The 19,666-nt window shown below is 44.3% G+C and overlaps 1 long non-coding RNA gene across 1 annotated transcript in view; it reads left to right on the top strand.

Moving 5' to 3' along the window:
• LOC133761771 (uncharacterized) overlaps positions 1 to 10,126 on the top strand; it is a 43,139-nt gene extending 33,013 nt beyond the window's left edge. The window contains exon 4 of the long non-coding RNA XR_009866222.1: positions 9,194 to 10,126. This is a non-coding gene — a long non-coding RNA (uncharacterized LOC133761771). The remainder of the gene's footprint in view (positions 1 to 9,193) is intronic.
• Positions 10,127 to 19,666: the final 9,540 nt, after the last annotated feature.

Raw genomic sequence — 19,666 nt, 5'->3', positions numbered from 1 at the left:
TTAATAGTAAACTTTTATTTAATAAACATAAATTTTGAAAGTATAACTTTTGGATTATAGCAGTTCTTCCCCCCATAACCACCCTCTGACTTGCAAACCATCCCATCTGCTACTCCCTATCCCATCCCATTCTTCACCAAGATTCATTTTTAATTATCTTTATATTGAGAATATCAACTTAATATATACTAAGTAAAGATTTCAACAGTTTGCACCCACACAGACATACAAAGTATAAAGTACTGTGTGAAGACTAGTTTTACCCTTAATTCTCATAGTACCACACATTAAGGACAGGGGTCCTACATGGGAGCAAGTGCACAGTGACTCCCGTTGTTGATTTAACAGTTGACACCCTAATTTATGACATCAGTAATCACTGAAGGCTCTTGTCATGAGCTGCCAAGGCTGTGGAAACCTCTTGAATTCACAAACTCTGACCTTATTTAGACAAGGCCATAATCAAAGTGGGAGTTCACTCCTCCCTTCAGAGAAAGGTACCCCCTTCTTTGAGGGCCCCTTCGTTCCACGGGGATCTCACTCACAGAGATCTTTCATTTAGTTCATTTTTCGCTACAGTGTCTTGGCTTTCCATGCCTGAGATACTCTGATGGGCTTTTTAGTCAGATCCAAATGCCTTAAGGGCTGATTCTGAGGCCAGTGCCAACGCACTTAAAAATGAGATAGGGATTGACAAAGTAGCAGTGTAAAAGATACAATGAATAAATGCTAAACAAAAAGAAAACAATGCTCTGTGAGCAAAAAGAAAGCATAATTAATATAAGAGTAATAAAGCTTTAAAATCTTTTAAACTTTATTTTAATTGAAAGGCAGAAAGCACTTCCATCCACTAGTTGACTCTGCAAATGCCAGTAGCAACCAGAGCTGTGGCATGCCAAAAACGAAAAACCAATTTAATAAAATTTGACATCCATTCTGCATTTCAAAGATGGTGGAACAGGAACAAATGGATATTCTTTGTTTTTGAATTTTTGTTTATTTGAAAGGCATAGAGATGCAAAGAGCGAGAGAGAATGAATGAATGAATGAATGAATATATTACAACCATTGCTTCAGTCCCGTAATTGCCAAAACATGTGGGGCTGGGCTAGGCTGAAGCCAGGAGACTGGAGTGCAATCTGTATCTCCCACATGGGTAGAAGGAACCCAAGGACTTGTGGCCATCACCTGCTGCCTCCTAGGGTACACATTAGTGCTGAAAGCAGAAGCAGAGTGGGAACTCAAACCCTGGCACTTGAATATGGGATTCATCTTAGCTGCTACACAACACTCTGCCCTGTGACACTTTTCTATTATGATAAAGTGTACTTTGAATTGAAGTTATCATATTTGTTGTTTCTTTGTTTTAAGACTTATTTTTTTTTTTAATTTGACAGAGTTAGACAGTAAGAGAGAGAGAAAGGTCTTCCTTCTGTTGGTTCACGCCCTAAATGGCTGCTACGGCTGGAACTATGCTGATCCAAAGCCAGGAGCCAGGTGCTTCCTCCTGGTCTCCCATGCAGGTGCAGGAACCCAAGCTCTTTGGCCAGCCTCCACTGCCTTCCTGGGCCACAGTAGAGAGCTGGACTGGAAGAGGTTCAACTGGAACTAGAACTCGGTACCCATATGGTTTGCTGGCACTGCAGGCAGTGGCTTTACCCGCTATGTCACAGCACCGGCCCCAAAGTTATCATTTTTCTTAATGACAAATACTGGATAGAAATCCACTGTCACCACAGTTTTTAAAATCAACTTAAAGTTATGTCATAATAATTATAATGAAATAACAACTCTTGTATTTGCAATCCGAATTACATATGAATCGAGAAAATATAAACAACAAAAAAAGAAACTGACCAAGTTTAAAGATGTTTTGTATTTTCTCTGCCATTGTTGTGAGTGTGCCTGACTCTCTGCCTTGCCAAGTCTTCTCATAAGACTTTCACAGAAAGAGATTCCTGGGCAAAAGGCAAAAATTTACCCCATTCTTCAGTGGATTCAGTTGAAATCTAGTAATGAAATCAGGTGGCACTCCCAGAGGAGACAATGGAAAAGAATCAGGCTGCAGCTATAAGGAGCTGCAACAGGGAAGGCACACCTACTGATCCTGCATCAGGGGCACTGCCATCTTAACCCTATCAAGGTGAAGAGGTCACCGTTGTCTGGAAAGCAGGACATGCTTAGTTAGGGGTGTGACTTTCTCTTTTTTCCCAAGTCCTGTGTTACTGGTTGGTTCAGTTATACATCTGTGCTACTTAAGAAAACAAAAAGTACTTCACAACTTCTCAAAAAGGAGAATGTAAATGTAAAGGGTATTTTTAAACCCCTTGAATGTGGAATTTTCCTAGAAAAAAAAAACATGGGGAGCAAGTTTTGTGACAGAGTGGGTTGAATGACCACGTGATGCTCACATCCCATATCAGAGTGCAGGTTGAGTTTCAGCTACTGGCCTTCTGACTCAGGTCCCTGCTAATGAACCAGGTATAGCAGTAGAAAATGACTCAAGTACTTTGGCCCTTTATCACCCATGTGGGAGACCTGGGTGAAAGTCCTGGCTCCTGGCTAGAGCCTGGCCCAGACCTGTCAGATATAGCCATACGGTAAGTGAATCATCAGAAGGAAGATCTCTTTCTCCATTGCTGTGACATTCAAATGAATGGGGCAACTGAGTAGCCATGTGAAAAACACCCCAGCAAAGTCCATCTACTACTGTAGAAAATTAAGGATCAGACTTAACTGTAAGACAAGCAATCAAGCTAATAACCAACCTTAAAGGCACCCAAAGAAATCCAGGAAAACAGTTAGTAATCTCAGAATGCAGAAGGCCTATCCTAATAAATCAAACCAGCAAATAAAAATAAGAATTTTCTACAAACCCAAAATTTCCAAAAGTGGAGTAAAAACACAAGTGGGTGGAATTAGGCTAGGGGCTACTTTTGCAAATATTGGAATAGGGCACATGAATCCATTTCATGAAAACTTGGTAACTATTGAAAAATGGGCAAAGTATTTGAATAGGATCTTCGCAGGAAATGAAATGCCAATGGATCTGATGTCTATGAAAGATACTTAGCCTCACCCACAACAAGCAATACAAACTAAATGAGATTCCACATTTGATCTCTTGTATTGGCAATGAACAAAAAGTGTAATACCCCATGCTAGTCTTTTTAAACATCTGTTCATTGGGGTGGACATTTGACCCAGTGGTTCGGGTGACACTTGGGAAGCTCGCCATCATGAGTTGGAGTTCTTGGGTTCCATGCCTGCTTCCTGCTCCCAGTGCAGCTTCCTGCTGATGCACACCCTAGGAGGCAGAGGTGATGGCTCAAGTAGTTGGGTTCCTACCACCCACATGGGAAATATACATTGAGTTCCTGGCTCCTGGATCCAGCTTGGCCCAGTCCAACTGTTGAAGGTATTTGGGGGAGTAAATCACTGGGTGGGTGGGAGATTCTCTCTCTCAGTCTCTCTGCCTTTCAAGTAGGTAAAATGAACAATTTGTTAAAAAATTAACTTCTCTTTTTAAAAATGCTTATTTCAAAGCAGAAAAAGGGAGACAGAGCAGGAACTCCCATTTGCTGGTTACCCCCTCAAATACCTGCCACACTGAGGGAGTGGTCGGTGTGCTAAACTGTGAGCTGGGAACTCAACCATGGCTCCCATGTGGTTGACAGGAACCCAATCACTTGGCCATCACCTCTGCCTCCCAGGATCTGCATTAGTAGGAATCTGGAATCAGGATCAGGAGGCAGATCCAGGGATTCAACACAATTACTCTGATATAGGACATAAGGATGCTAACAGGTTGTCTTACTTGATAGGCCATACATCAGTGTCCATCTCATTTTTAAAGATCATACATCAACTGGAGTAGTTGATTTGGTCTAGCCAGTTAAAGTCACCCATTAAGCTAGTGGCTAGGATGCCCATTTCCATACCAAAGTGTCAGGGTTTGATACCTACTCTGCTTCCTGATTTCAGGTTCCTGTTAATGCAGACCCTGGGAGGCAGCAGTGATGATGCAAGTTGGGTCTCTGCCAATTTGAGGAGACTAGGATTTTATTCTTAGCTCTGAGCTTTGGCCCTGATCCACTTCTGCCCCATGTGGGCATTTGGGGAGTAAACCAGGAGATGGAAGTATTCTGTCTCACAAGTGAATTTTAAAAATGAATGTAATTAAACATTATTTTTAAAAAAGAAATAAAAATCCTACATCTTCTGGTGAATTGAAGATGAAAGGAACTCAGAGTGACCAGCAGGCATCTTTGACCTTTAGAAGTTGATCTTTTGGAGATCAACCATGATTCACAAAACATGCCTTAGCATCTTTGCTTGAGATATGAAAGAATGAAATGGATCTTGTTATTTGCCATTTCTTATTCACTTAAAAATGTCTCCTTTTGCTGTCTTAAACAGGCTTCCATCCTACATATCTTCAATAAAAGGTTTTTTCACAATATGCAATCTGACAAACACGAATATACTTCTAGGGCAAGGAGGGAGGATATTTGATAACAGGACTCTTAAGGAAAAAGCTGGGCATAGATCAGCTAGATCATTGGAGAATTATCTACCTGAAGCGCTGGATCATCCTGTAGGCAGTGTACTTGTGGAACAGGTATCCTAGCCGAACCTGGTCCGTGTGAAGGGTCTCGATGATGAGATTCCTAGCTGTTGTGTGGAGCTGGGAAGGGAGTCCATTACTTGTTAAGGCCTGATTTAATAGCATCAGGTTCTTCCTCTGAGCCTCCACATCAACAAAATACATCCTCGCTTCAAGCTCTTTGGGAGAGGAAGGGGGCACCATCATTTTGTCTTTGTTGATGTCTGAAACTGGCTTCATGAAGTATGGTTTATCTAGAGAGGGGTATTGAGATTTCGAGGCCCTCTGAGAAAGAGGTTTCTGTGATGTCCTGGAAGGCTGAGGAGTGGCAGAAGGCAGTGATGTTCTAGGCTTCTGCCGAGTGTGCAGCATTTCCTCATTAGTGTAAGGGACCTGTGCCGGTGGGGACAGTTGAGGAGCGATAGAAGGCAGGGCCATTCTCGACCTCTGTCGAGTGTGCAGGACGCCCTCATTAGTGAAAGGGACCCGTGATGCTGGTGTCAGTTGAGGAGCAAGAGAAGGCAGTGATGTTTTAGGCTTCTGCAGAGGATGCAGGGTCCCCTCATCGGTGTAAGTGATGCCTGATGTTGGTATGCAGTCGCTGGTGAGATGGGATTGAAGCTCCATGGGTGAAGAATCCTGGGGTGTTTGGGTTTCTGCAGAAGGCTTGTTGGCACTGAAGGGTGTGAGATCTCTCTTCCAACCCGGAGGACTGGGTTGGACCAATTGCTGAGAAGCAATCCTCACCAGTCCTTTCTTCCTCTCAGAAGAGGGCACTCCTTTCTGGGGCATTCCAGCAGTTGAGGGGGTCCGTGATGTGGAGGGATGCGCAGAGCTGGGAGCGATCTGTGATCGAGAAGTTTCTCCAGGAAGGGTCGGTGGTGCCAGATGTTCTGCAAGGTCAGAAGGGGCCTGGAGAGAGGGGGGCTGCCCAGTGGAGACAGGAGGCTGGTGTGCCGGAGGCTGTGCAGAGGAGGGTCCAGACTCCAAGAGCTCTCCAGGGAAGGAAGACAGCCCGGGAGCCAAGGACTGGCCAGGAGAGCGAGCACCATGGAGACCTGGGCTCTTTGTAGAGGTGGATGTTGTTCCAGATTTAATAGGCCACCTGGGAGTGAGCGGGGCCTTCATTGCTGGAGGTGGCCGGGCAGTTTGAGGAAAGTCCTGCTTAGGCCTCACAGCCTCCAGCTCAGAGGGCTGCCCAGGAGTAGGAGGGTCCTTGTCAGGGGTAAGGTGGGCTCCCTGAGTCTGGGTGTGGTGAGGGGCCAGAGTGGTCCTCAGGGCCTGGGCCTGAGTGATCCCTATGTCCTGGGCTTGCAGGGGGGTCAGAGAGGTCCCCAGGGCCTGGGCCTGCTGATGGGAAAGAGTAGTCCCCACTGCCTGTGCCTGCTGGGTGGTGAGAGTGGACCCCATGCCCTGGGCCTGCTGGGGGGTCAGAGTGGTCCCCATGGCCTGGGCCTGCAGATGGTTAAGAGTGGTCCCCAGGGCCTGGCTCTGCTGCAGGGTCAGAGAGGTCCCCAGTGCCTGGGCTTTCTGATGGGTCAGAGTGGTCCCCATGCCCTGGGCCTGCTGATGGGTCAGAGTGGTCCCCACCGCCTGTGCCTGCTGGGGGGTGAGAGTGGTCCCCATGCCCTCGGCCTGCTTGGGGGTCAGAGTGGTCCCCATGGCCTGGGCCTGCTGATGGGAAAGAGTAGTCCCCACGGCCTGTGCCTGCTGGGGGGTGAGAGTGGACCCCATGCCCTGGGCCTGCTGGGGGGTCAGAGTGGTCCCCACGGCCTGGGCCTGCAGATGGTTAAGAGTGGTCCCCAGGGCCTGGCTCTGCTGCAGGGTCAGAGAGGTCCCCAGTGCCTGGGCTTTCTGAGGGGTAAGAGTGGTTCCCACGGCCTGGGCCTGCTGATGGGTCAGAGTGGTCCCCAGGGCCTGGGCCTGCTGGGGGGTCAGAGTGGTCCCCATGCCCTGGTCCTGCTGATGGGTCAGAGAGGTCCCCACGGCCTGTGCCTGCTGGGGGGTGAGAGTGGTCCCCATGCCCTCGGCCTGCAGATGGGTCAGGGTGGTCCCCACAGCCTGGGCCTGCTGATGGGTCAGGGTGGTCCCCACAGCCTGGGCCTTCAGATGGTGAAGAGTGGTCCCCATGGCCTGGGCCTGCTGAGGAGTTAGTGTTTTCCCCAGGGCCTGGGCCAGCTGAGGAGTCATAGTCCCCACATCTTGGGCCAACTGAGGGGTTAGAGGCCTGATTGCCTTGGCTTTTTGGGGGATCAGAGTGGTCCCCAGAGCCTGGGCCTGCTGAGGGGTAAGAGTGGCCCTCAGGGCCTCTGCCTGCTGGGTGGTCAGAGTGGTCCCCAGGGCCTCTGCCTGCTGGGTGGTCAGAGTGGTCCCCAGGGCCTGGGCCTGCTGGGGAGTCAGAGTGGTCATCAGGGCCTCGGCCTGCTGGGGGGTCAGAGTGGTCATCAGGGCCTGGGTTTTCAGAGGAGTGAGGGCTTTGTATTTTGGGTGGGGCTGTGGGTAAATGGGAGGCACTCCAGGTGGTGAGGATTCGGTGAAGGGAGGAGTGGCATTTGTGTTCAGCTCCAGCTGTCTCTCTGTCTTCAGGCCCTGGCTCAGCTTCTGTTTCTTCTCCTCTTGCTGTTTCATTGGCCCTGGTGTTTTCAAGTCAGCAGTACCCTTCAAAGTCCCAGGACCCATTTGCTGATGGTCTTCAGGTGGACGGTATTGTTGTCCCGGCAAGTCTGGGGTCAGTACAGCTGGGGTTTTAAGTAAAAGTGAAGAGCCCCACTTTATCTCAGAGGATTTGATCTTTTTTGTTGGAGACTTTAAAGTATCTTCCAATTCCTTGGCTAAAATATTGTCCATACTGTCTGCTATGTCCCCAGCCTTGATATTGGTCCTGGATGTGGGCACTGATGTATATTCTTGCCGGCCTGCAAGACCTGTGGTTTGAATCAGCTGTTCATAATTCTCTTCTTTCTCTTGCAGTTTTCGTTGCAGCAGCTCGTTTTGTTCGCTAAGGTCACAGATCATCCTTCTGGAGAGCTCTTTTTCTGTTTCATATTTTTCAAAAAACATGCTGTCACTTACAATGTTAGAAACATTGACTTGTTCACACACAGCACTCAGGGCTTTGTAAAGATTTAATATAGTTGCTGAGATATATTTGATTGCAGTGTTTTCCATTTTGTTAAACATTGAAGAACCTATAAGTTCTTGTAACATACGTTGAATTTCCAAAACCTTGGTGTTGGTGGTAAATTGATCAGAGATCATTTGATCTGGTCTTAGTGCAAGGGCTGTTGCAGGCCGCTTTATAAATCTGTCTTTCCATGTTTTCCACAGAGCACCTCTAGATACTGGAAGGGAAAAAATGTAAAACAAAACAATGAGATCGTATTGCTTCTTTTGCGCTGTGCTCTATGTTTAAGCCTAATGAATTTAGACCAAATGGACAGGTAACTGTCCGTTGAAGATTAGTCAGAAAACTTTAGCTATGACGCTGGCCTTGTGCCACACCAGATTAATCCACAACTTATGACCCTGTCATCCCATGTTGGAGCGCTCACTGGAGTCCCAGATGCCCTGTTAATGTGCCTAGGAGGACAGTGGGGGATGGCCTGAGTTCCCAGCCTCTGTCACCCACATGGGGATAAACTAGATGGAGTTCCAAGCTTCTGACTTCACCCTGGCCCAGCCAACTGGGAAGTAAACCAGTAGATGGAAGATCTCATTCTCTGTGTCTCCTTCTGTCTCTGTCACTCTACTTTTCAAATAAGTAAATCTTTGAAAAAAGAAAAACAGAGAAAACTGTAGCTCTAAAAGTTTTGGTTTTAGAATCATGTTTGCTTATAATCACCCAGAATTGCTTCCAGAGGTAAGGAGATGATCTCAGTTGTGACATCATTAACTCACTTTGACTTGAACTTTGGGATTCAATAGGATGCAAATCCAACTTTTCCCTGAGTTTGGGTATGCTTGATGTGTTCAGTTTTCTCTTTTGGTTTCCTGTCTCCATTTTCTACCTTTTCTTACTGTGAGAAACTTTGATTCTTTCAAAAGGGCCATAAATCAATAGACAAAAGATATACTGAATGGCTGAAGGAGAAACTCAGCAACTTTCCTCCCACAACCAATGACTGATGTGTCTGGGTCCCTACTGCCTATGTGGAACACCTGGATTGTCAGACATGTATGAAAAGAAAAAGTCCCTATCCTGGTGGCTAGTTTACTCTAGACTGGAATGGAAATGATGGAATGTTTCAAGTAAGTTGAAGAGGGTGTGTGGAAGTCACAAAAGATTATGAAAGAAAAAAAATATTGGACACGCTAACTACTGCTCCGAGAGGTATCTGTGCCATGCTCCAGGAAGAATGTTGTCTGTGAGTCAATCAGACTGGACAGGTACAAACCCAAGTTCATACTTTTCCTGGACAAAGCCAAACATCTCCAGGACCAGGCCAAGCAGGGCTGCAATTTCTGGCCTGACATCTGGTCGTGGAAATCCTGACTATTTCCTCTCCTTGGCCCAATAAATTCCGTAATCTTGCTGCTTTTCTTTGGACCGTATGTTTTTAATGCCCTTGTTCGTTTTGTCTCTAACAGACTAAAAGCTGTCGAACTCCAATGGCCATCAGACAAGGCTTCCAGCCCATTCCGCTGGACGACCTGAGCAGCCTTCTGGACCAAGCAGGACAGTCTTTCCAAGGCTGTTGCACACCATGAGACAGATAGGAAGAGGAAATACCCAAATCCCCCTCGATGCCCACATGCCAGCTTTGAAGAAGTTACAGAAAATGGAACTCCATCCATAATCCCAAAGAATTTTGGGTATTGCCTCTTGACGGGGGAATGTTAGGTAGGAAATCAGATATGAGCTTATGTGTGTGTGACATAAAGGCCTAAAGAGAAGACATCTATGTCCACCATATGCATCTGCATCTCAAAGTCATCCTTACAGTGTTTCAGGGGCAGCCTGGTATTCGCATTCTGCCCTGCCCCTTCCTACCTGATAACCTGCCAGGTGGAGGTCCCCACCCCTTCTGCCTGACAAATCTTCCACAATCTCCCAGATGCAGCCCAGTATCTGCATTTCAAACACCCTGCTCCAGATCCCAATTCTCTAGGGAGTCCTGCTCACCCTTGCTCTAAACCCAGGATGGTACCAGCTAGCCTCCCTCCTGTCTGATACCTTCAAGGGAAAACTCAGATAGGAGCTTCTTAATATTTATGTCCATAAAATCATAAAATCTTTTGTTTCAGGAAGAAATGTGTGAAGACAAAGACCCATCTCCTTAAAAACCCCCGGCCTTAACCAGACTGCGTGCTCAGCCCTCTGCCTCTCTGCTGAGCTGCCCGCCTGACCTGTTCAGGTGTAATCTCTCTACTCAACCATGTAACCTTGCTCCTTCCCCCTGTCCAAGCGACTGGACGCTCTCTCAGGTCCTGTCTGGAGAGGTGCCCATCCATCCTTATGGATGTCCCTTCCCTAATAAACCTTGCTATTTTACCTCCCACAAAAAAAAAAAAAAAGAAAAAGTCCCACAAGATACAACTTCAGGTGACACACCTTGGAGTCAAAGACACAAAGAGAGCATAAGTACAGTGATAGAAAAAAGATACACTGTGAATATGTGGGAGCTGAAGATTATATACTATCTGACAAAACAGATATCAGCACAACAACAATGGTTCTGGAGACAGCGAGGGTCAATATATCAGCAAGCTGTAATGATTATAAACATACAGCACACAGCCAAGCCCCCAAATACACAAAGACTGATGGAATTAAAGGGAGAAGTAGATAACGTCATAGTGTGGGGGAATACAATTTCTCACTGTCAATAGTGGGTGGAACATGGGCCTGTGTTGGGGCCCTCTGATTAGATTTCAGAGGTCTTGAAAGGTACTGAGAATCATTTAACATGTTGAGTTTTATGGTCTATAAATGATACTTCCACTAACCTGCATTTTGAGAAAAAAAAGAAAACTCCATTTGCAAAGTCACAAAACACAATTACCTGTTTTTTTCTTCTGTGTCTTCTTATCATTAAGGAAAGTAGTGCTGATGCTACATAGTATATGGACATTGTTCTCGATGGCTCTCAGTGTTTCTGGAAACATCTCCATTTGTACTATCCAATGGTAGTGTTCTTCAACGTCAAATGCAGTTATGTCAGACAAAATAACATCTTGAAGAGAAGAAAAGCATTATTTTGTGGATACAAATAGATAAGCATAACCATATAGCTTTATAACATCTGGTAACTACTAAATAAATTGTATTCAGGAGTACAGTCATGGTTATCATGCATTTACTGCTATTCTGAGGCTTTTCTCAATGAAGCAGGTAAAGACTTGGAGGAAGAAGCTGAGTAGTAAGTCTTATGAATCAAGTTTTTGAAAGGTATCTGTTTGGTTTTGTTCTTCAACTCCAAGGAAGTGTCTAAAATAGGAATAGATGCTTTCATATTGGGCATCTAAATGTAAATCAACCTGTTTGGGCAGTTTTCTAGTGTTTCCTAACCCCCATTACATTGGAATTTCTTGTAAGGAGATGAAATATTTTAAACAAATTGTGGCGTGGATTGCAGGATTCTCCTTATTCTACATATCAGAGTGCCAGTTTGGGCCTCAGCTGATCTGCTTCCAATCTCTCTTCCTGTGAATGCAGCAGAATATGGACAAAGTACTTGGGCCCATGCCACCAGTATGTGAGATAGGATGGGTTCCAGGCTCTTAGCTATGGCCTGGAACATCCTGGGCCATTGTGGCCATTTGGAGAATGAATCAGCGAATGAAACATCTGTCTGTCTGTGTATCCATCTATCTATCCATCTATTTATCTATCCCTGTTTATCTCTCTCCTTCTTTCCCTGATGCTGTGCTTATTATTGTGTGCTTGTTCATTCTTTAATTCACCAGTGTCTATTGAGATGTGTACTGTTGCAGATTCTGTTGACACAACATTGATTACAACAAGTTCCCCAACTTCCTACTGCTTACATTCTAGCAAAAGGAGACAGACAGGAAATAAAAATTAAAATTGTGTGGTATTGGCAGATACAAATGGTGTAGACAAAGGTAAAGGTGCTTGGTAATGCAGAGTGTGAGATAACAGGGAATGGGGATGGCAGAAAACACATTGTTTTTAAAGTGAAATTTAGGCAAGGAATGAGTGAAAAATGTTCCAGGCATGCAAATAGGAAGCATAAAGGCATTGGGCTGGGGTATTACTGGCATGCCTGAAGAAAAACAAGGACATCAGCATAATGTTCACTAAGTGAGCAAATCTATATTTTCTTCTTACTGGAAAATGAGACAGACATATTCTGAAAAACCTCCTTAGTGTTTTCTTGTTTAATCTGACTAATCCTCCACAGTAGAGTTGCTGACTTTGTGATTTTTCTCTGAAACACTTCTAGAAACTTACTCCATTCCTCTAACCAGGCCAGAATGTAGGCAAGGGTCTTTTCTCTGTTTTCCACGTTCTTAGAGTAAGTACCCATTCTCTCCAGAAACAGGGATCTCTGTTTCCTCAAGTGTTCTGTAAGAGAGATGCGGTGTCCGGAGGGCAAGTCAAAGTCGAGATTGTAGCGAGCCATTATTCGGTGCACGTTGCTCATTATTTCACTCATCTGTGTTTTAATGTTCTGAAGAAAACAAAGAGATAATATGTAAACAAAAGCTTTGAAGGAGGGGCTTATAGAACTGCATTGAAGGAAATTTAAGTCTCAGAAATGGAGAGCTGTACCATCTCATACATTGAAAGACAGCATTGTAAAGATCACATGGCTCCCCAGATTAATTAAGACGCTCAGTAGAGATCCAGGCAAAATTCAAACATATGTTTTACCATTGATTTTAAACATCTCAATCCAGTTCCAGAAATTGTACAGATAGAAGAGCAAATGGCTCTTCTAACATTTCCAAGAGTCTCCCAGGTAGAAACATTTGATAGTGATGTTGGAGGTAGGAGTAAGATTACATTGGTCAACATTCTGATGATATGGGGGCATCAGAGTTTTATTAAGCCCTTTTTCTACCCTTGTGGTAATCGGGCTGTGTAGTACTGCAAATCAACCAGTGAATCAGAATGGAGACCACCAACAGGCCCACACACTTACACAGAAAGCGGCTTTATGAAAGAGCCAGTTTTACACATCAGTGGGAATAGAATGAACTTATCACCAAGTGGTGTTGTTACAAGCACTTATCCATCCAGGAAAAGCATAGTAAATTGAACTTCTGCCCCATACTTTCACAAAAAGCAGTTTAGGGTAGCCTAATGACAAATGTGGGAATGAAAATTATAAAATTTTTATAAGATTCCAAAAAATGTGTTCATAAGTTTAGGTAGAAAATGATCGCCCCACAAGCCAGCTTGTATCTAGCTCTTAAAAAGAACAAAAATAAGTGGTTTAATGTGATGTAAAGTGATTACCAAGCCTTCAAGTTAAGTTTAAAAAAAGTAAATGCAAAAGACCATATCCTTCATGTATGAACAATGAAGATATGATTCATTATGCCTGAGTATCGTCTATTAAGCTCCTTTGCCTATTTTTTAACTGGACTTGTTGGTTTTTTGTTGTTGTGTTTTTTGAATTGCTGATATATTCTGGATTCTAATCCTTTTTCAGATAAGTAGCTTATAAATATTTTTCCCACTCTGCTGGCTGTCTCTTCGCTCTACTGTTTGATTCCTTTGCTGGGAAAAATCTCCTGAGTTTGATAGGATCCCCTTTGTCTAGATTTGCTTTTGTTGCCTGTGCTTTGAGTGTCGTACCCAAGAAGTCATCACCTACACCAGTGTCTTGAAGTGTTTCCCCTACGTTTTCTTCCAAGTCTCAGGTCTTCAATTTAGGTCTCTGAACTATCTTGAGTTGTTTGGGTTTTTTTGATATTTGATGAGGGGTAGGGAATCTAATTTCATTGATCTCTATATTTATATCTATAAAGATATAGCTATATCAGTTTTGCCAGCACCATTTATTTATAGAGGAGATACCCTATCTTTAAATAAATCTTTTTTAAACAGTAGGGAAACTGGTAAAATTCAAATGCTACTGGTAGCCTTAGTACAGAAACCTGCCCTTATTCATGGGTGATATATGCCAAGACCCCCAGTGGATGCCTGAAATGGTGGCTATACCTAACTCTATGCTTAGCTGATAACCAAGATTACTGCTAAGTGACTAGTAGTAGGTAGCATATCCAGCATGAATGCACTGGTTAAATGGATGATTCACATCTGGGAGAGATGTAACAGTAGTATATGAGATTTCATCAACTTACCCAGAACAGCATGCGATTTAAAACATGCCAGCTACTTACTTCTGAAGTTTTCTATTTGATATTTTCAGTGCCATTGGCCATGAGTAACCCAAACCATGTTGTGTGAAACTAGACAAGGTGGGTAGGTGAGGGCAGTTGAAATGATGTAGTAATTCCAGTCGTAAATAAAGTTCATGCACACATGCATCAAATGATATGAACAAAACATTTGTAGCAATAATATTTGTAGTGACCACAAATAGCAGAGAGGATGAAATTATAAAATGGAATGATAGTAATGAAACTGAAGGCACTGACAGTGATGTTATCAAGATGATGAAGTAGAATATAACCAGTTTTGATCCTCTACAAATAGCAACTATAGACAACTATGTACATACCAGAATGGGCAAGGACGTATCAGAGGTCCATTTAAAAATCTGTAGCAGGGGCTGGCATTGTGATGTAGCATGTAAGGCAGCCACTTGCAAGGCCAGCAGCCCTAATGGGCCACGGCTTGAGTCCCAGTTGCTCCACTTCCAATCTAACACCCTGCTAATGTGCCTGGGAAATGGCTCAAGTTCTTGGGACCCTGCCACCTACATGGGAGACCTAGAAGCTCCTGGCTCTTGGCTCCTGGCTTCAGACCAGCCCAGCTCTTGCCATTGGAGCCGCTTTGGGAATGAATTGCAGATGGAAGATAGTGTCTGTCTCTGTCTCTGCCTCTCTCTTTGTAAACATTGGCAGGAGTCAGCTAGAACAAGTAAAGGTAGATTTTACTGTTTTTTTAAAGACTTATGTATTTGATTGTCGGAGTTACACACACACACACACATACACACCTAGAATGTGAAAATCCCAAGAGAGAGAGCAGGGTCTTCCATCCTCTTGTTCACTCCCCAATTGACTGCAACAGCCAGAGCTGTGCTGATCCAGAGCCAGGAGCTTCATCCTGGTCTCCCACACAGGTGCAGGGACCCAAACACTTGGGCCATTTTCTACTGCTTTCCCAGGCTATATCAGAGAGCTGGATTGGAAGTGGAGCAGCTGGTACTTGAACTGACACCCGTATGGGATGCTGGCACTGCAAGCAGTGACTTTACCCGCTATGCCACAGTGCCAGCTCTAGGTAGATATAACTGTTATTAGTCACATTGTAGGAACCTTTATGTCCCACTGGCCTGCTCCACAAAGAACACTGGCATCTTTGGGCACTGAGGTAACCAATAACCATTCTCACTAGAGAACCACAGAGAGCAGGAGATGCCTCTTCCTCAAGAAACAGGTCTGTTTGATGCTCTGGGACCAGAGTTATCACCCCTCACCAACCCACTGGTGCCCTGTCCCTGAGCCATGGCTGCTCCATGAGTGCCCACACACTTTGTGTCTCTGTGGCTTCACTGCACTTGCTTGCACTTCAGACACTGGAGCCATCACCATAGTGAGCTAGGTCACAAGCCAGGTCCTGGAAGGAAGGTCTCTGTGCAAGCACACAATCTGTTCACAGGGCCAACCACCATCAAGAGCCAGGCCCCACCCAGACCCCCAGAGACACTGAGGCTCTGTTCATGCCCATGGTCCCATCCCTGGTTCCTGAACTACTTTACAAGCACCTGTGCTTTCCACACAGTTGCCAGCACTGCAGAGTTAGTGCCTGTACCCTGGGATCTGGTACCATTATCACCCCAGGCTCCAGAACCATAGTCCCTCCCCATGTGTATGTGTTTTGGGCCTCTGTTACATAGCTGTGCACATGTACCACACAGCAAACACCAGTGCACTGACACAAGTCATTCCACAAGCCAGGCCAATGCCAAGAAGGATTCTTCCTATCATGACTGGGCAGTAGGTGAAGAAGATATTGGGAGAACTGTAGCCTTCCAACAGCTCTTGCCTAGACTGTGGAAATCCACCATGTTGGAGCTGAGTGTCCCTGAAATCTATAACACCTTCTTAGCAAATATGCACAGAGACTACACATCTGCACCCCCACTGGCTCCAGACCACTGTAACCGATGCAGGCAATGCGCTTTTACTCTTCTGTCCATAGAAGATATGTATCCAACAGAATTACAACAGATGTGAAGTCTCAACGAAGTGACTGCTCCACCAATTGTATAGACATAATTGCTTTACAGAAACAAAACCAGGGCCTGGAATTATGCTACAGTAGCTTAAGCTACTACTTAAAGTGCAGACGTCACATATTGGGGTGGGATGTTGGTTTGAGTCCCAGCTGGTCTGTTTCTGATCCAGTTTTCTCCTAATGTGCCTGGGGAGGCAATGGAGGATCTCCTGCGAACCCTGTTGGCAATCCAGATGGAATTCCAGGCCCTTGGCCTGCCTCATCCCTGATTGTTGTGGCCATTTGGAAAGTGAAGCAGCAGATGGGAGATCTCTCTCTCTTTCTCTCTTTCTCCCCTTCTATTTATAAATCTATCTTTCAAATAAATAAATCTTTTTTAAAAACAGAATTTGAAAAAAAAGATGATAAAGACAATTCAGAAAACAGCAAAAGACAAAGAGCATCTAACATGCAAGGACATTTGATAAGACTACCAATGGATTTCTCAACTGAAATATTACAGATCAAGGTACAAGGGCATGATATGTTCCAAGTATTGAAGGACACTCACTGCCAACAAAATATTTACTCGCAAAGCTGTCCTTGAAAATTAAAGACTCTCCTAGGAAAATTAAAGCTGTGACATGAACCGTAACCCTTAGCCCCTAACCTCATCCACTTTCTTTACAAATTGTCCAAAATCCACAGTGTCAGGTTTAGCCTAGCAGTTAGTTCATGCTGCAGCATGAACCTGCCTTACAATAAATGCTAAAGGTAGTTCTTCAGCAGAGAGAAAAAGGTACTGATTAGTAACATTAAAGTATAAAACTCACTTATGAAACTACATACACAGTAAGATCAGAATGCTTTAATGCTGTAATGGTGGAGTGAAAATCATTTATGTCTTTAGTATGAAGATGCAAAGCAAAGCATTTCAAAGTAATAATGTCTGTGACAATTTGTTCAGGGGAATGCAATATCAAAGGATGTAAATTGACCTCAAAAACAATGTAGAAGGGAAAGTAAAAATGTAGAGTTTTGTTTTCTAATGTGGTTAAAGTTCAGTTGTTATCACCTTAGTATAGTCAGTTTTTTTTTAAGGTGTTCTAGGGACGTCTCACAATGCAAGAACTATAGTAGGCAAGGTGTTTAAATGTGCCTAAGTAGTGAAACCAATAAGATACATCTGCTTGCCACAGGGGCTAGCATCCAATTAGCCATTATCATTCTCTTAAATCCATATATGTCTCACTCTCAAGTCAAACAGGCAAGTTGCATGAGGATATGGTGAAAATCACCACTGATGTACCTTTGTGTTAGATATACTTGTTTGAAAGGCAGGGTCAGAGAGAGAGAGAGAGAGAGAGATCTTCAATCCACTGATGGAGTTTCTGTCCACTGATTTCCAAAAGGCCACAATAGCTAGGGAAAGGCCAGGATGAAGCAAGGAAAAGGAACTTCATCTGGGTTTCCCACACGGTTGACTGGATTGGCCCAAGTACTGGCGTCATCATCCACTGACTTGCCAGGCACATTAGCAGGAAGCTGGATCAGGAGTGGAGCAACTGGAAATCAATCCAGCTCCACCATGCAATTGAACCCACTGCATCACAACACCAACCCTTAGAGTGAATAGCATTTGAAAATTCCATCAGCTTAGAGAACAAATTCCAGAACCCTCATATCCAATGAAGACAAAATTAAGAAAACTCAAAATTACTGGGGCTACATGCAGGCACTGGCCTATATCTTAAGACTCTGATTGAGACACCAGCATCCCATATTTGTGTCTGGGTTATCTGACCCTCTCTTCCTGCTAATGCAGACTCTGAGAAGCAGCAGTAATAGCTCAAGTCCCAGGTTCTCTGCCACCATGTTGGGGCCAGGGTTGATTTCCTGTCTCCTGACCATCCCAGCACAAGTCATTGTGTGCATTTGGAGAGTTACTTGGCAGACAGTGGTTCTCTATAGAAAGTAAACTAAAAAAAATTTTTTTTTCTCTAGAACCACTCCTGGTACCCCATATCTGTATTAGGGTTCTCTAGAGAAACAATAGCCTAAAGATAAATCTGCATAAAATAAGTTTAAAAGCTCACTAAAAAGGAAATCAAAATAGATTTATTTTCATGCAAAATACTTTGGAATCCATGCATGTTATGCAATTTCTTCAAAAACCCATAGAAAATGTGAGGGGAAAACTATACATGATATTTAAAAAATACTCTGGCTTCAAAATGAACAGTTTTGTAAAACTTTCTCTCTTACAAATTATTTTATTTGAAAGGCACAGTAACAGAAAGAGAGAGAGAGAGAGAGAGAGAGAGAGAGCCTTCCACCCACTGATTCACTTCTCAGATGCCTGCAAAGCCCAGAGTTTGGCCAGGATGAATCCAGTATCAAGGAACTCTATCTAGGTCTCCCATAAGGTTGACAGGAACCCATGTATTGGGCCAGCGTCCACTGCCTCCAAGGTACATTACCAGGAAGCTGGATTGGAGGCATGGAGCATTCAGTACTTGAACCAGCGCTCTGATATGGGTATGTGTCCATACAAGTGGCAGCTTAACTCATTCTGAAGTACTCTTGCATATAAGGAAACTTCAGCTGTTCATGGAAGAAACAGTTGAAACTATTTCTAAGTTCCATCAAGCTCAACATACTTTAAAGCAACGATACCAGTGATTTAGGCCATCCCTATGGAACTCTAGGGCTCTAGGAATTTGACCATGCCTATGTGACTGTTTTTCCTTATTAATAAAACAGAAATAGGTTCCCTTTAAAGATTTTCTAAATAAGGAAACAAGAAGAAACCAGAAAAAGCCCAATGCCTAATGATTTCTCATCGAAAGCCTTTCAGAAGTACCCGTATTTAACAAAAGGAATGAACAGGAAGAACATTGTGATGAAGAATGCATACTGCTGAATCTGTCCCAGGTGTTTTTCTGCTGGAGTTGTGGCTGTGTTTAGCAAATCCCTCTGTACTAAGCAGGTGTTATTATTCTTTTGCTGTCCAGGAAGGAAACCAGCAATAAACTTTGAACATCCTAATAAACAAACAAAGAAACCTGTTGCTCTGGCCTTTGCTCTTGACCAGACTACTTTTGCTCTCAGTGGATCATTCCACCTCTTGAAAGTCATTGCCTTAAGGGTGGTTGTCTTTAGGAGTGTGCAGGCAAAGCCATTTTTTATCTCCTATTATAATCCTTCAATGATATGCCTTAGTAGAGATCTAGATCCACTTATTTGAAATTTCCACTGAAAGCTCTGCTCCTGGGGCTGGCGTTGTGGCATTGTGGTACAGCAGGTGAAGCCACCACCTGTGACACAAGGATCCTTTATGGGAAAGCCAGTTCCAGAACAGTCTGGTCCTCTTCGGATGCAGCTCCTTGTTGTTGCACTTGGGTAGGCAGCTGAAGATGGCCCAAGTGCTTATCTTCAACCTCCCACATGGGAGATCCAGGTGGAGTTCCAGACTCCTGGCTGCAACCTGGTCCAGCCCTGACCATTGTGGCCATTTGGGGAGTAAATCAGCAGACATTCAGTCTTTTCGAATAAACTTTTGAGATAGGGAGGGTGGGAGGCAGGGATGGACAGAGTGAGAGAGAGAGGTCTTCCATCTGCTGGTTCACTCCCTAGTTGGCCACCGCAGCTGGAGCTGGGCTGATCCAAAGCCAGGAGCCAGGAGCTTATTCCGGGTCTCTCACATGGGTCCAGGGGCCCTAGGATTTGGGCCATCTTTT

This window comes from Lepus europaeus, chromosome 6 (assembly GCF_033115175.1).
Source record: "Lepus europaeus isolate LE1 chromosome 6, mLepTim1.pri, whole genome shotgun sequence".
In the NCBI taxonomy this organism is placed as follows: Eukaryota; Metazoa; Chordata; class Mammalia; order Lagomorpha; family Leporidae; genus Lepus; species Lepus europaeus.
Note: the sequence above shows the minus strand (reverse complement) of the source record. Positions and strands in the feature narration are given on the sequence as shown.